This window comes from Mesoplodon mirus (genome assembly GCF_964341445.2).
Source record: "Mesoplodon mirus genome assembly, chromosome: 6".
NCBI lineage: Eukaryota > Metazoa > Chordata > Mammalia > Artiodactyla > Ziphiidae > Mesoplodon > Mesoplodon mirus.
Genome location: NC_138982.1, coordinates 117,317,055 through 117,333,655, shown reverse-complemented (window position 1 = coordinate 117,333,655; position 16,601 = coordinate 117,317,055). Strand labels below are relative to the sequence as shown.

Here is a 16,601-nt window from a genome sequence, read left to right as displayed (position 1 = left end):
ATCACATAATAGCAAGAAAGAACGTTTTAATAGTTGTGTCAGGTCATGCAGGTTATTTCTCAAAACTTTACGTAACTTGTCATTGCTCTTAAAGAAACAGAAATGTCCTTAAAAGGCCAAATAGCCCCTTTGGTGCTTCTTCATCTTATCTTTTCTTTCCCGGGCTCACTGCACTTCAGCCATAGTGGACATAGTGTTGTTCTTCAAACACTGCCTGATATTACTGCCTCAGTGCCCTTGTACATAGTCCTTCCTTTACTTGGAAAGACTTTCCTCTAGATATTCTCAAGACTCACTCCCTCACTTCTTTTACGTCTCTGGTTAGATGTCCCATCCTGTAAGAGGAATTCCTTGACTGCCTTTTCTAAAATCTTATCCCTGTTTCTCTTTGTGGTGGTTATTTTTATTTATTTATTTTGTGTGTGTGTGTGTGTGTGTGTGTGTGGTACGCGGGCCTCTCACCATTGTGGCCTCTCCCATTGTGGAGCACAGGCTCCAGACATGCAGGCTCAACAGCCATGGCTCACGGGCCCAGCCACTCTGCGGCATGTGGGATCTTCCCGGACCGGGGCATGAACCTGTGTCCCCTGCATCGGCAGGTGGACTCTCAACCACTGTGCCACCAGGGAGGCCCTCTGGTGGTTAATTTTATGTGTCAGTTTGACTAGGCTATTATGCCCAGTTCCTTGGTCAAATGTCAGTCTTGATATTACTGTGAAGGTATTTTTTACAGGTAATTAACATTTAAATCAGTAAGTAGACTTTAAGTAAAGCAGATTACCCTTCACAATGTGAGTGGACCTTATCTAATCAGTTGAAGGCCTTATGAGAAAAGACTAAAGTCTCCCTAAGATGAAGAAGTTCTTCCTCAACTTCCTTCAGACTTAAAACTGCAATATAAACTCTTGCCACAACTTCCAGCCTGTTGACCTTCCTCGTGAATTGTGTTCTTGCCAGCCCTCAAAATCAGATAAGCCAATTCCTTAAAATCTCTCTCTCAGTATATTTATATTGATATCAATATCAATAAAGATATAGGTATATCTTATTATTTTTGTTTATTATATTTATTTTGTCTGGAGAAACCTTACTAATAGACTATTTGTTTATTCACTTACTGTCTGCCTCCTAAATGTGAAGATAAGCTCAAGGAGGAAGAAATATTCAATATTATGTTCACTGTTGTAATTCCAGTACCTTAAAAATCTTTGGCACATATTTTCAAAAAAAAAAAAAATATATATATATATATATATATATATATACATGTGTATATATATGTATGTGTGTGTATATATATATACACACACACATGTCTATATATGTGTGCGTGTATCACATTTTCTTTACCCTACTGTTTACAGCAACCTAGACAAAACTGGAGGACATTATGCTAAGTGAGATAAGTCAGTCAAAGAAAGACAAATACTGTATGATCTCAATTATATGTGGAATATAAAAAAAATAATATTGAACTGTAGAAAAAGAGGGTAGAATGGTGGTTGCCAGGAGCTGGGAAATGGAGGAAATAGTGAGATATTGGTCACAGGGCACAAACGTTCAGTTATAAGATGAATAGCTCTGGGAATCTAATGTACAGCATGTTGATTACAGTTAATAATAATGTCGTGTATACTTGAAATTTTCTAAGAGAGTAGATCTAAAGTGTTCTTAGTACATACACAAAAAATAATGACTATGTGAGGTGATGGATGCGTTAATTAACTTGATTATAGTAATCATTTCATAATGTATACATATGTTAAATCACATTTTACCTTTCATATAAAACTTTGGCAGTTATACCTCAATAAAGCTGGAAAAAATAACTAAATAATAAAATTGCTTTTAATAATAAGTGAAATGCATTTGTAACCAAGTATGCATCTGTTCCCCCTTCTACATGCTACTACCTTTAGGAAATAAAGGGAGTCTGTCTCATTTCTATACATGGATCTGTATAAACCCCATTGACTTCTACTCATCCAGTTCTCCTTCCTGCCACTCACAGGGCTACGTAGGCTTTACTTCTGCCCATCACCTGGAGCTCCAAAATTAATCATCCCCTTGACCTTGTTGGGGTGCTGACGTTTAGAAGGTCACACAAGCCTGTACTGATCCTTCCCTCAGTTTCCCTTCAGCATAAGGCTTTTTGTGGGCAGTACCATTTACTGAAATGTAGGAGAAAATTGGTATAGGAGGAAAAACATTTAAATTTGGATGCTAAAAATGATTGTTCCCAGAGTTCAAAGAAAATGGGAGTAGGAAAAAATAAAAGCTATCCCTCATAGAAGTCCTCTTATTGACAACTTCCTTCCTAAACTTATCTTTTCTATCTCATTGTCCAACTGTCTACCCCTACATCAACTGAAGAATACACTCCACTTCTTACTTACAAAGATATATCCCTTGAATCTCAGCAGTACATTTCTCAAGTCCTAAGTTATTCATTCTACACAATCATTATGGAGAAGCCAGCAGCTTCGGGCTTTGAACATCCCAATCAGTCTTTGAGACGTCTTCACCAGTTTTAAATAAATACATACAATAACTCTGGGAATCATTCTTCCTGCAGCCATATTCTTTTTGTGTAACTATTAAACCAAATGTTGAATGAAGGGGTCTAGGGTTAGTAAATATATCTGTGCACACACACACGTGCAATTCAACACCCATTTCAAATAGTATGTTTCATACTACATTGATAAGAGAAAGTTTCCTAAAATCAATGTCATCTCCAAAAATCCCCCCTGGGAGCCACAATGAAGACAAAGAATTTCACCTTATTTTGCCAACTGTGGATTCTCTCTTGTTTACTAGTGATTCCAGTCTAGTCCAGGTATGTATTGACATAGAAATAAATAAGACATATTACCAGACTTCCTAAAGAACAGAGACACAATGCTCTTAACAAAGAACAGAGACAAACTTATCTACTCCAAGACCAGATAAAAAGTTGGCAAACTCAGGGTTTGGTTTGGTTTGGTTTTCCTTTTATCCAGAAAAGAGAGTCAAACACCAACACACTGAGGAAAAAAATTATTTTTAAAACCAGAGGGTGAGAAAACAGTAGAAATAGTTAATTTTGCAGGAAAAGATAGAAAGAATTATATGGCTATATAAGGACAGCTGTGAGGTGATTCCTGAAGTGTCTAATCACCCTAGAGCCATATGGGAAGGGGCCCTGCAAAAACAAAGTCAGCACTGAGGTCCCTGCTTTCCTGTAAAGTGTAAATTCCTTGGCAGCCAAGGGAGATGGGGGGGGCATGTTAGCTATGTTCTTTACAATGGCAGTCACATTAGTTTTGTGTGAGAGAGTGACAGATCGGCAAGCTCTGCGCATGATTCAAAAATCTATGAGATAAAAGGTAATTTTTATTTTATTGAAGTCAGTTCTGGGAAGATAAAGTTGGGAGTTGGACATTTTCATATGGTAATTACATAGTTCAAAATTGTTTGATATCTTTCTCTTTAATTTTGAACAAGGAAAGAATAAAACAGTATGATATTATAATAAAATGGTAGCTGTCCAGGATAGCTTTACTTAAAAGAAGTGCTGTTTTTTAGGAGCTATGAATCATCTCCTGACTTGTTCTATAAACACCAGCTTCCAGTCTGTGTCATAACTCTAGCAGGCCTGGCTGGACACCATAGGGAGGATTGGGAAGCATATTTGTCATGGGACCCATAACTTATCCTGCAAAATATCAGAAAGGCTAGAAATGAATATTAAAAAAAAAAGTTATTATCACACCTATTTGTAAGTTGTTCATTCTACTTCTGTGTATCAGAATTATTTAGTTTTTTTACTTTACACTAGATCTTATCAATTTGAAAGATAAGTTTATTTTGGAAAGATACATGTGAACTATTTCTCTTCAAGTTCTTTCAAAATTTGTGAAGGATTGTTTATTTTGCATTACATTTTAGAAAAATATGGTTACTCTTAGTTTGTCTTTTTAAAAGGGAATGAAGGACTCTGCTACATGTAATAATTGAACCCAAATATTACAATATGGATAAATTTCAGTAGATTATATTATCCCAACCTGTTATTGTGGAAAGTGAAGGAGCTGTGAAGAGTCAAAGTCAGAAAGGATGTAATACCAAGGAGTTTACAAATACCATGCTAAGTTTCTTCCAAGAGCTTTCATTCAGTCATTCTTCTATTCAACCGGTAGTATTAAGTGTCATTGTGTGACAGGCACTGTTTTTGGCCCATGAGACAGTAGTGGAAAAATAGTCCCAAGTCTAACACTGGCAATCTTTTCATTTTAATTCAAATCACTCAGCTGATAAGTGACAGGGCTGGAATTTGAACCAAGGTCTTTCCAGAATTCATTGCTTCTATATATATTTTTTTCTTTATCCTAAACAATATTCCTCTTAATGAATGGAAAATGTTTAATTATAAAAGCTTAAATCCTGAATTAAACATAGGGCTATAATTTTTCTAATATTTTATGTTGACAGGGCACAAAAGAGTAATGTAGAGACACGTATACTCAGGGGGGTGGAAGTGTCTATCACATTTACCCCCATCATTTTTACACTCTAATTTTCATAAAGATAGAAATGGCTTCTGAGTGATGTACATTTGCTTGACTTATTGTGGCTTTTACCTTTCGTAACTCCAAGGGAGAAGCTGTTATTTTTATAATTTTTGGAAGAGATTAAAAAGAAACTTCAACTCTTGTGAAATTAATTAGAAAGGTAGTCTTCAAAATGACTCATTTGCCACTGAGAACATTTTTAAAATATACTGTCATGATCTTCAATATAATTCAAAATAAGAGTTTGAACATTTATAATAATACAGTATTTCTCAAAAGCATATATTATACAGTGATAATTTTAAAATGTTCATGACATCAACTATGTTTTGTCATGATGAAATATATAGTACATCAGGCTTTATTAAGACAATGCAGAGACAGCCCAGAATCATGAAGGTGGAAGTGAAGATGATTTCCTTCTGCCTTAATAGCTTTAATTGAAGAATACAGCATAATACAGCTGCTCCTCTCTTCAAAGTTCCATGTCTGTCTATAAGCTGTCACACCATGCCTACTGCTTGACTATTATGTCACCCAATCCTGTTCCACCTGAACAAATTTATGGCAATATGTGCTGAATGCACCTTTTTTTCCCCACTGAAGTCTAAATTCCCTATGCCCTACTAAATTAGGACTATTTTAAGCTTATTGGTTTAAACTTATTTACTATGACAAATGTAAAAGTGCTCTACCTGTATAAATAAAATAAAAGCTAATGTCCAGAATTAACATTTTACTTAGGCAAAAACTGGGGATATGCTTTATATATTTTCAAAATAGAAGTATTGTGACGATTGAAACAAGACAGCAGGTTCTATGTGGAGGGAAAATCAAAATCTTTATTTGAATGGTATACAGGACTTCTAAATAAGGACAACAAAATGAATTAAACCAACCATTGAAAAATGGCAAACTTCACCAGTGAAATATAGATGATTGATTTCAATACATTCTCTAACAGTCTCCTTAAAAATTCTAGCTTTTAAATAATTCACTTAACACAATGAGTTTTTGTTACTTTCTTCTTTTGTATTCAAAGACATCATGAAAATCATTAATGTCTATAACCAGAGTTAAGCTCAAATTTACTGTTTCTTGCAAAAAAAAATGATTATTATTTGCCATGATGCATAAACAGAGTAGTTGTTTTTTCATATCCTTCTCTCTCTTTATCTGCTAATCTGACAAATGACAATGATTTAAATTTTGGATAGAACAGTAAGTAATGAAATATGTGTAGCACAAACATTTTGCTTTACAGTGTCTGGCCAATGAGAACACTTTTAAACAATGTGCAAAACAATATTTTATAGTATTTAAGATGTTCACTATACACTTGTGCACTTGTTGGAGTGCACTATTCTGTGGCAGAAAAATAAATTTTGACTTGATAAGAGACATAAATAAGAATTAGTTTAGAATGTGTGCGTGTGTGTGTGTGTGTGTGTGTGTGAGAGAGAGAGAGAGAGAGAGAAGGAGAGACACTATGAGGCAGAAAGCAATGGCCAGCACCTAATGATTCTGAAGAGCTATGACACCCATCAGACCAATCCACTCTCAGTTGAAAGAGATAGTTCTGGTAGATTGAAATTTGGTAGGCATACTTTATCATCACTTCTGATTATTTCCTTCACTAAATGTTCATCAGTAAGTTTAGAAAATACTGTTTAAATTGTGGAAACAGTTTGGTTAGTGCAGGCTTAGCTCCTAACATGGCTATTGATGGTAGCCTTTATTTTAGGGCAGTAGGAGTAGTATTGCTTCACATTTCCTCATTAACTTGGAAGATGGGAAACCACACATATTTTTTTATGTTTGCAGTTGACACGGAGCTTTATCTTTGTATGTGGGAAATGGGCAGAAATTGAGAAACAGGATAAATGATGATTCAGAAGTAGGGAAAGAGGAAATTGGAGACAAGAATCATTTGGAAAACAGTATGATGAAAGAATCGAGAATTCACTTTGATAAAAGTAATGATCCTTTCCTAGATTATAACTAACTGCCTTAAGCAATCTGATATTTAAATCAATTAATAAATAAAACACAACTGGTGACTTGACCTTTCAGCAAAATACAGCACATATGAGTTAGGTTTTTCCAGAAGAATCAGACAAAAATCATCTGCTCTTTCCTCAGCGAGGTGCTGGGGTTCCATGGCCGCAGCACCTACCAGTCACTTCTCAGTAATAGGTAACTTGTGCAAGGCTCTTAGAGATAGTTTAGCATTTTTCCCTACAGAAGTGTCTGAATATCACATTTTAAAATCTTATATATATGTGGTATGAGTTGAATTGTGTCCCCCAGGCGGATATGTTCAAGTTCTAAGCCCTGATGCCTGTAAATGTGACCTTATTTGGAAATAGAGTCTTTAAGGATGTAATCAAGTTAAGATGAGGTCATGCTGGAGTAGGATGGACCCTAAATCCAATATAGCTGGTGTCCTTATAAGAAGAGGAGAAGAAACAGGAAGAAAGGAGAATACCATGTTATGACAGAGACAGAGATTGGAGTTGCATCTACAAACTAATGAATGCCAAAGTTTACCAGCAACTGCCATAAGGTAGAAAAAGGCAAGGAAGAATCCTCCCCTAGAGCCTTTAGAAAAAGCATGGGCCTGCTACCACCTTGATTTCATACATGTAGCCTCCAGAAGTGGGAGAGAATAAATTTCTGTTGTTCTGAGCCACCGTATTTGTGATATTTTGTCACGGCAAACTTAAGAGTCCATTACAACATGTCATCAATAAAAGATCAAAAAAAGTTGTTTTCTGCCCAATGGATGTAAGTGAATATTTACACTTTATATACTTATACGTTTGTAGGTGACTTGTGGGGGATATCATAGTAAGTCACAGAAACAGAAATTCCTTTTTGAAAAGGACTGATAAAGGAGCGGTAATAGACTGAATAGCAATACTGACCCCCGTGCATGTGAGCACATCCATTCCTCACCACCATGGCTGTCATCTTGCTAAAACTAGGCTCTGCCAAGGGTCTCTGTATGGTTCAAAAGCCTTTGCTGACTTCTGCTTGCTTACCAAATGGAAACTCTATATATTCTACAGCATGGCACACACGCCCTTTCCCAGACTGACTTATTTCTAATATTCTAGTCTCATACTGTGCTGTGCCCAAGTGGCATCTATGTGCCAGCTGCACTGCATTACATCATTCTTCAATACAGCTCGTACTTACTTGCCTTTGAATCTTAATTTGTGCTGTTTCTTCTGTTCTCTAGCAACTAAAACTCTGTCCCAGTCATTCAAAGGTAAACTCAAAAGCAGTTTTTCTTCATGAAGCCTTCCCCAATCCTCTTCACTGTATTTTTTTTTCTATCAATCACTATTCCTGCCATACTTTGAAACTCCATTAGAGCATTTAATAAAATGTTCTTCATTTATAATTATTTTATGCATGTTCTTACCCTAATTTTATCAGATAAGCTGGTATTTATGATATTACTTTACAAACCCCTAAATTAAAATACACTGGCTATCTGAAAACAGTTAAACATGAAATGTTACTTGTTCTACAAAAAACTTGAGAATTTGGAACACTCCTTGCTGTCTGAGAAGGTTTGATCAGTGATTAATGGACAAGTGAGTGAATGAATGATTGAATGAGGAATTGATGTAAAACTAAATGTGGTGGTAGTTTACAATATTACCTAAAAGTAAGGAATTGGATATCTATTTTAAATTTTGGTAATATTAGTCAGAAACATTATCATAAAAGTCATGATATTAAGGTTTGCAAACATCTTTAAAGTATATGAATTTTGAATTTGAGCCTTTGATGTCAAGCAAATATTAATTAAAAAAATAATGATGTGGATTCTTTGCTTTGGAGTAAATTTTGGATTATGTGTTCACATGACATTTCCTATTTCATAAATTAGCAAATAATTACAAATCAACGTAAATAAAAATTGTGTAAAGTGCATATATTAAGTAGACTTAAGTGTTTTACATCAGAAGAGAGAATTATTTCATGGAAACAGAATCCTGTTTTAAGTTCTGTGAAGATAATACTTTTTAGATGTCTGGGAAATCTAAACACAAATAACACAATCAGTGTGAGTTTATTTATAAAACTGGATTAAATTTTGTAAGTGTAAAATATTACCCTAGCCATATAACTCTTGATGCTTTACGAGATAGCTTTTATGAGTTTTTTATAAAAAATATTAATAAAATAAATGTGTTACCTGATGATTTTCAAAGAAGAGTCTAGTGTTTGGAGACAGAAAATGTTAAATTTAACACTTGCAGAAACTGGAAGACAGAAGTTCCCTTTACAGAGAGTCTCTTCATTCTATTAGAATAAACTCTTTGAATTCAGCCATAAAAGAGCATAATAGTAATAATAGCAACTAACATTTAAGTAGTGTTCATAACATGCCAGGCACTATTTTCAGTTGTTTGCTTACATCAATTTATGTAATCCTTAATTACCCTATGAGACATGCACTATTATTATCCATATTTTACAAAATGAGAAATGGTTACTTAGTGTATTTACTCACCAATGTCACATACCTAGTATGTGGAGGAAACAGAATTCTAGTCTGTGTCTAGAGTATGTCACTTTACCATCCTTCTCCAGAGCCCCCTCAGTTTTAGAAGAGAACCTCTCTAATCTTTCTTCTTAATAGGAATTCAAAGTTGTGGCCACATATATGTTTCAATCCTTCAGTAGCATACAACATTCCATAAAGAACAATTTACAAAAGGTTGCATAATGAACACTCCCTGGGATGTTTTTTTCTTCATGCACGTGTGTGTTTCACTTATCTAGAGTGAAGGATGACATCAGAAATAGAAAAGTTGTGTTATTATCCAGTCATAGTAGAGAGCTAAAGTTCCTACAGATTTAAAGTACTGTGTGGATTTCAGTTCATAAAAGTAAGATACATATGCTCACACACAAATTTGTCACTGTTAATTTTAGTTACTTCTGATTCTCTTAAAACCATGAATGTATTATCCCTAAAATGCTCATCTTTAATATTCCCTAAATGCACTAATGTGGCAACATATTATGATGGAACTAATTAGAAATAGGTTCAAACCTAAATTGACCATTAATTATTCATGAGACCATTGGCAGGTTGCATTTCTTAATTGAGGTTTCCTTATTTGTAAAATAGAGATTGTGTATCTATTTTGAAGTATCAATATTATGAAAAAATAAATTAAATACATAATACATTTCCTGAAACAATTTGGAGCTCTTAAGAATTCTGTTTTTTGTTTCTTTCTTTCTCATTCGTGTGACAATGAAAATTTGTCTGCTTTATTCATAAAAAACTGTTAGGAAATTTCTTTTTAGAAACATCAGCTAGATAGATGAAACATGTTTATCTATGCTTTAGAAATATTCAAATAATCATTCATCTATTTATTTTAGTACAAATTCAGTAGTCTCAGAGTACCCTTGGTTTGACATATGTTTTTCTTATGTAACAAGTTGGCAAAGCAAATCTATCCTTCCACCACTCAGAAAACTTGATGGGATATCATTCCTCCACACATTCTGGAAAGTTCCAGATATTCTGACAATGTATTAGAAAGAAAACATGTCAATATTTTTTTTTTTTTGTAAAATGTATTGTTGATATGAACCCTCTTTAGGAATTCCTGTTCATTACATTGCTCTGAGTTTATTAACATAGTAAGTTAGTGGCATATTTCTAATCCCAGTCATTTTAGTCCTGTCTGGATTCTTCACCCATGGAGACAAATGGCCCTTTTATTTTATAGAGTGGATATAAGGTGATGTATATATGAACAAGTTATAGTTTTTCTGTTAAGGCCCATATTGAAGTCATATACGAAGTCCATATGGTGAACTGGGTTATTGTTTTGTTTTATTTCTGTCCCTAATGAGATTGGTATCAGAAAGTCACCTTTTTATCCTTAGAAGAGAAGTTGCCTTTGTAGTAAGGGTAGCTTTTCTCAAAAAAAAAGGAAGGTAGGCCAAAGTGGTATCATCTTAGGGCTCCTTCTGTTAAACATATGACTTTCAAGGGTGGAGACCTCTACTCTCTGGGAAATGAGATTCAATCATACCCCTTCTGTTCCAAGGGTTTGCAGAAAAATTTTACCCACCCCTGATGCAGTGGAAACAGAGAGAGAGAGAGAGAGAGAGAGAGAGAGAGAGAGAGAGAGAGAGGGAGAGATTCAATGGACACCAGACCTGGTCCTGGCAGCACTCCAGAATGGCAGCTTGACTTTGAATGATAACTGTTTATGGGTCCCAAATAAACACTAGTATGCACTCCAAGCAAGAGGACACCTTTGGCCAAACGTTCACTGAGGAAAGGAGCTCATCCTTATTCAATACAGATGGTAGCAATGTTCATACAGCACCTGAAGGGAGAATTAAGAGCAGTGAGTGAAAAGTAGAAGAAAAATTCTGCCTAATATAGGAGGCAGCACTTTCCAACAATGGCTGCTGTCCAGCAATGGAATGCATGCTCCATGAAGTTGTGAGCTCCCTATCACAAAAATAATTCTAGAGCTTCCCTGGTGGTGCAGTGGTTGAGAGTCCGCCTGCCGATGCAGGGGATACGGGTTCGTGCCCGGGTCCGGGAAGATCCCACATGCCGCAGAGCGGCTGGGCCCGTGAGCCATGGCCGCTGAGCCTGTGCATCCGGAGCCTGTGCTCTGCAACGGGAGAGGCCACAACAGTGAGAGGCCCGCATACCACAAAAAAATAAATAAATAAAAATAATAATTCTAACAAAGCCCAGGCAACTATCTCTCATAAATACACGTTTGGATTTCAGAATTCATTTGCAGCAAGTATTTATTCAGTGCCTAATATGGGCTAACCCTTGTTCTAAATGCTAGGGTTACAGTCATGAACAAAGCAGAATACTGTCATCATGAATGTTACATTCTAGAGAGAGAATAAGGAAACCTATGAACAGAAATACACACACATAATTTAATTTAGGGATAAGTGCTAGGAGGAAAAATAAAGCCTGACAAAGGAGTTAGAAAGGATGATCAGGGAAGATCAATTTTTCTGGCAATTTGTGCAGTAGCTAGAGGTAGATCAGAACTCCTTCTAAGCCATGATAAGAAATATGAATTTTATATTAATAGAAATTTAAAACACATGGTGGGAAGGCAAACTCCATGATTTTAACTTCTTTTTGTTTTTTTTAATTTTTTTATTAGTTTCTGCTTTATAACAAAGTGAATCAGTCATACATATACATCTGTTCCCACATCCCTTCCCTCATGCTTCTCCCTCCCTCCCACTTAACTTCTCTTTGAACTCTGATTGCACAACTCTCCAGTTTTCCATTCTCAACCTTTGCCTTCCTTAAAATGAAGTAACAAATGGTCAAGTTATTTTGCATAATTTAAAATGGGAAAACTAGAAAAATTAAAAATTGTTCAAATATTTTAATATAATTTTATGTCATGGAGTGAATTTCTTTGTTATTTAATTTCATCTTTATAGCTCTCACTGAGCTTTTCATTTTATTAAGTTTGAAAAATATAAAAAAAAAAGGAGAGAGAGGTTAGTGTAATAAACTCCATGTTCCCATTACCCAGCTTAAACTACCAAACTGTGCCAACCTTATTTCATCTGTAATCCTACCCACTTTAGCTCCACCTCAGGTAATGTTGAAACAATTCCCAGACATCATATCATTCCATCCTTAAAAATTTCAGAATGTAAAAACTTTTTGAAACATAGTATCATTAACATTCCTAAAACTATTAACAATCATGTCTTAAGGTAATCAAATACTTAGTGCTCAAATTTCACCAGATGTCTCATAAATGTTTTATTAGAATTGATTTATTTGAATTAGTATCTAACACGGTTTTCTCACTGCATTTTTTTTGGTATGTCACAGTCTCTTTTAGTTTATTAGTTTTCTTTTCTCTCTTATTTTTTATTTCAATTTATTTGTTGACAAATTTGTGTCCTTTGTCCTGTTATTCCCCACACTCTAGAGTTTGATCATTCCATCTTCATGATATCATCTAACATGTTTCTCTATTTCCTGTATTTTCTATAAGCTGGGAATTACGTCTAGAAGTTTGATCAGGTTGGGGCCAAGTTTTACAGGCACTCAGTCACAATTAAGAATCTCCCCTGTAGCCTTGGGCTCACCTGAACCTCTCCTCACCTCCTCAACCTTCAGCTTTGCATAAGATGCAATCCCAGACTGAGAATAAACTGGTAAAATTCACAGAGCAGCTAAGAATCGTTCTTCATTCAGCTGGGTCTGCAGAAAAGCCTAGTAATTGCATTTCATTAGTGTGTCAAGATGTTCCTCATTATCCCAACAAATATTCATTTGGAAAATGTTATTTGTACAATGTTAGAAATTAAGATATTAAATAAATACACTGTTGAAGAGATGCTATCATTGGCCTTTTAATCTCTATTATTGAAAAATCATAGATGATTTTTGTTGATGCCTTTGGAAAGTCATTTTATTCTTTTAAGTCTTTTTTCTTTTTCTGTAACCCTCCATAAAGTTCTTCTGAGTGTCAATTTTCCTTGAAATCTTACCTCCAACTCAGTTTCTTTACCATCAGATTGACATATGGACTGTATTTTCCCTCAAGAAGGGGATATTTTAAAATTTACTTTTGCTTATTACTGAGAAAACCCAGGGGGCAGATAGATGAATATTTGGACGCATATTAACCTTCCTTTTTTCTCTTTTCCTCAGTGGTTTTCCATAGCAACAGCTGACTAATGACAGCACAGATCAGCCCTCAGTCTCAGACACACACATAAGTCAGAGGTGGTGTTATTATTTTGCATTTTTTTCCTAAAACAGTGATACGGAAGAAAGCACCTAAATTCGACCTTTTCTCTCTCTTTTCATGGTTGTTCATTTCTACCTTATTTCAAAATTGCTCTCCCTTTGTGCTGTTCCTCTCTCCCTGACCTTCTATTTGAAAATAAACACTCTTACTAGTTGATCTACATCCTTTGATGTCAACTATTTCTAATCTGGGGTGTTCAAGTCAGTAGTTTTCCTTAATTTGTGGCTAATTATAGTTCTTCTTTTAATTCAGTTTAAAATTTGGTTTCTTCATACCTTCCGACCTTCCCACTCTGTGACTTTCTATTTCTCTGCAATTCAACAAAGTGTTCAGATGAAAGGGAAAAAATGATGCTTTAAGTCCACTTGATTTATTTCCATATTCTTGGGGCTATTTTGACTTTAAGAAATTGGTGTGTTTATTATTTCACTCCTTAATATATTACCTTTGTTTCCAATCACCAAACAAAAACAAAAAAACAAACAAAACCTGGATTCTTTCTTTTTTTTTTTTTTTTCAAAACAAAGCGGGATACTGGGGATTTTCAGTTTATCCAACCAAATATACACACATTGTTTTTGATCTCTCTTGTATATCTTTTCATATAAAACCTAAGCTTTTCTTTTCTCCTTTACTTAAAAACCGCTAAAAATATTTATTACATACATATTCTGTGTCAGATACTATGTTATGTGTTAGGAATACAGTGAGTAAGAAATAAGTTTTTTCCTTAATGGTTGAACTCTACGAAAAGTTAACAAGTGAACAGGTAACTCCTTTCCGTCAAACATTCATTCCCTTCTCTTTTGCAGTGAACACAATTTGTTCCACCTGTCACTTGCAGAAAAACTAAAATGTCTCCAAAGGAACACGTGCAGTTTCTTGATTATTCATTTATGTCCAATTTACTCTCAGATGCACTTACAGGTTTTAAATTGACCGATGGTGTGCGGTGCGGAGAGCCACAAGGCAACGAAGAAAGTGAAAAGTCAAAAATACACAAAGCTGAACGTGCGGCTGGACCCGGCCGCCGCTGCAGTGGGAGGTGAGTGTCCGGGCTCTCGCCGTCCCCGCCCCCGCCCCCGCCCCCACCCCGCGGCTTCTGCCTCTGCGGTCCGCCTTTCGACAGCCGGCCCTTGGGCCCCTCGCCCGCCACGGACATGCCACGCGTCCACATAGGATGCCTGAGCTACAACGTCCGGGAGAAGGACATCCAGCGCTTTTTCAGTGGCTATGGCCGCCTTCTCGAAATACACCTTAAAAAGGGGGTACGTTTTCGTGGAGTTCAGAGACTCCCGCGACGCCGGTGATGCCGTGTATGGGCTGAACAGCAATGAGCTCTGAGGCGAGCGCGTGATCGTGGAGCGCGTGATCGTGGAGCGCGTGATCGTGGAGCACGTGATCGTGGAGCATGCCGGGGGCCCACGCTGCGAGCGTGGCGGCTACAGCTACGGAAGCTGCAGTGGTGGAGGCGGATACGGCAGTCGGAGAACCTCTGGCAGAGGCGAATCTGGACCACCTGTACGTGCAGAATTCAGGCTTATTGTAGAACACCTTTCTAGTCATTGCTCTTGGAGAGATTTAAAGGATTTCATGAGAGGAGCAGGTGAGGTAACCTATGCGGATGCTCATGAAGAACACACAAATGAAGGCGTCAGTGAGTTTCGCTCCTACTCGGACATGAAGCGTGCTTTGGATAAGCCGGACTGTATGGAAATCAATGGGAGAAGTATTTAGACTAATGGAAGATTAACCACGAACAAGCCACAGGCGGTCTCATTCTGGAAGCAGATCAAGGTCACGGACTAACAGAAGGTCACGAAGTAGAAGTCGTAGGAGCAGCCACAGTAGATCTCGAAGTATCTCAAAAAGTTGCTCCCAATCCAGGTCTCGGAGCAAAGGTCAATCACGTTCTCGTTCAAAAGGCAGGAAATCTAGATCAAAAAGCAAATTTAAACCTAAGTCTGATCGAGGCTCCCGTTCGCGCTCTAGGAGCAGATCGAAGGATGAATATGAGAAGTCTAGAAGTAGGTCTCTTTCTCCATCTCATTCCCCCAAAGAAAATGGGGAAGGTGATATAAAGTCAAAACCTAGATCAAGGAGCCATTCTCGTTCCAATTCACCCCTACCTGTACTACCCTCAAAGGCCGTTCTGTGTTCCCTCCACCAAAAAGAGCTTCAAGATCCCGTTGTAGATCTCATTCAAAGTCAAGGTCACGATCCAGATCGAGCTCCAGAGATTAACCCAGAACTCTACATTCTTTGCACGCTATTACGGAACACTTTCCTACTTGCTTAGGAAGTTACTCTTCCACGTTTGTACTTGGCCTCTTCTGCAAGAAGAATCTCCCGAAAAAGGGGGCATACAAAAATTGGATTTGTAGCTAAATTTGATGAAAAAGATGAGGTTCTAAAGAAATGGCATGAAGTCAAAGATCCTCTCCCTTTGTAGAATTAAGATAACTTTGATTTTATAGCTTTTGAGCTAAAATAACTTTTGTAAAGATTAAGCTCATTTAAGTTTTTTTTTTTTTTTAAGTATTTCAGCAGGATCTGCTGCAGCGGTTTCTGTCATTGTTATATTTGTTTGCTTAACTTTAAATTAACCGTTTCAAACTTTGAACACTTAGGGCTTTAGAGGGAGAACCCAATTTCCAATTATATTGGCTTTTTATAAAGCTTGAGTTATGTAAGATTTCAATAAAAGTTTGCTACCAAGATGACTGCCTTATTGAATAGGTCACTCTTAAATTCCTTTAAATATTGATTATCTGCTATCTGTGGAAATAATGTAAATTCTACTTAAGTGTAAAACAAGGCAAGTCTCAGACCAGCAATAAATTATTCAATTTGGATAACATTATTTTGTCTTGTTATTCAAATTTACCAAAGTCATATTGGCCCCTTAAACAGGTTAAGTTAAAAATAAAAGATTTTATGGTCGACCTGTTATACAATTTTGCCTAAATTAATAGATTTTTAAAATAATGAAACCGTTTTCAAACAAATTGATTGAGCTCTTCAAAAAATAGTTCCTATTACTTGGGACCTTATCCAGCCTGGTAATCCCACTTTCTGGAAGTGGTCGTTGTAATTAGTGTTTTGTTAGAATAAGATTCCGTGGTCTCTAATGTTTGTTCTGTAAAAATGGAAGTAACCTTTCTTTGATCAGAAATTTGGTGTGTTATTCAAAATGGAAAAGCAATTATTGCATTTTCTACTGAAAGATCCTTAA

At 36.2% G+C, this 16,601-nt stretch overlaps 1 pseudogene across 1 annotated transcript; it reads left to right on the top strand.

Moving 5' to 3' along the window:
• The first annotated feature begins 14,510 nt into the window (after positions 1-14,510).
• LOC309806495 (serine/arginine-rich splicing factor 6-like) lies at positions 14,511-16,229 on the top strand (annotated as a pseudogene). The gene has a single exon. The product of its transcript is annotated as a serine/arginine-rich splicing factor 6-like (transcript).
• Positions 16,230-16,601: the final 372 nt, after the last annotated feature.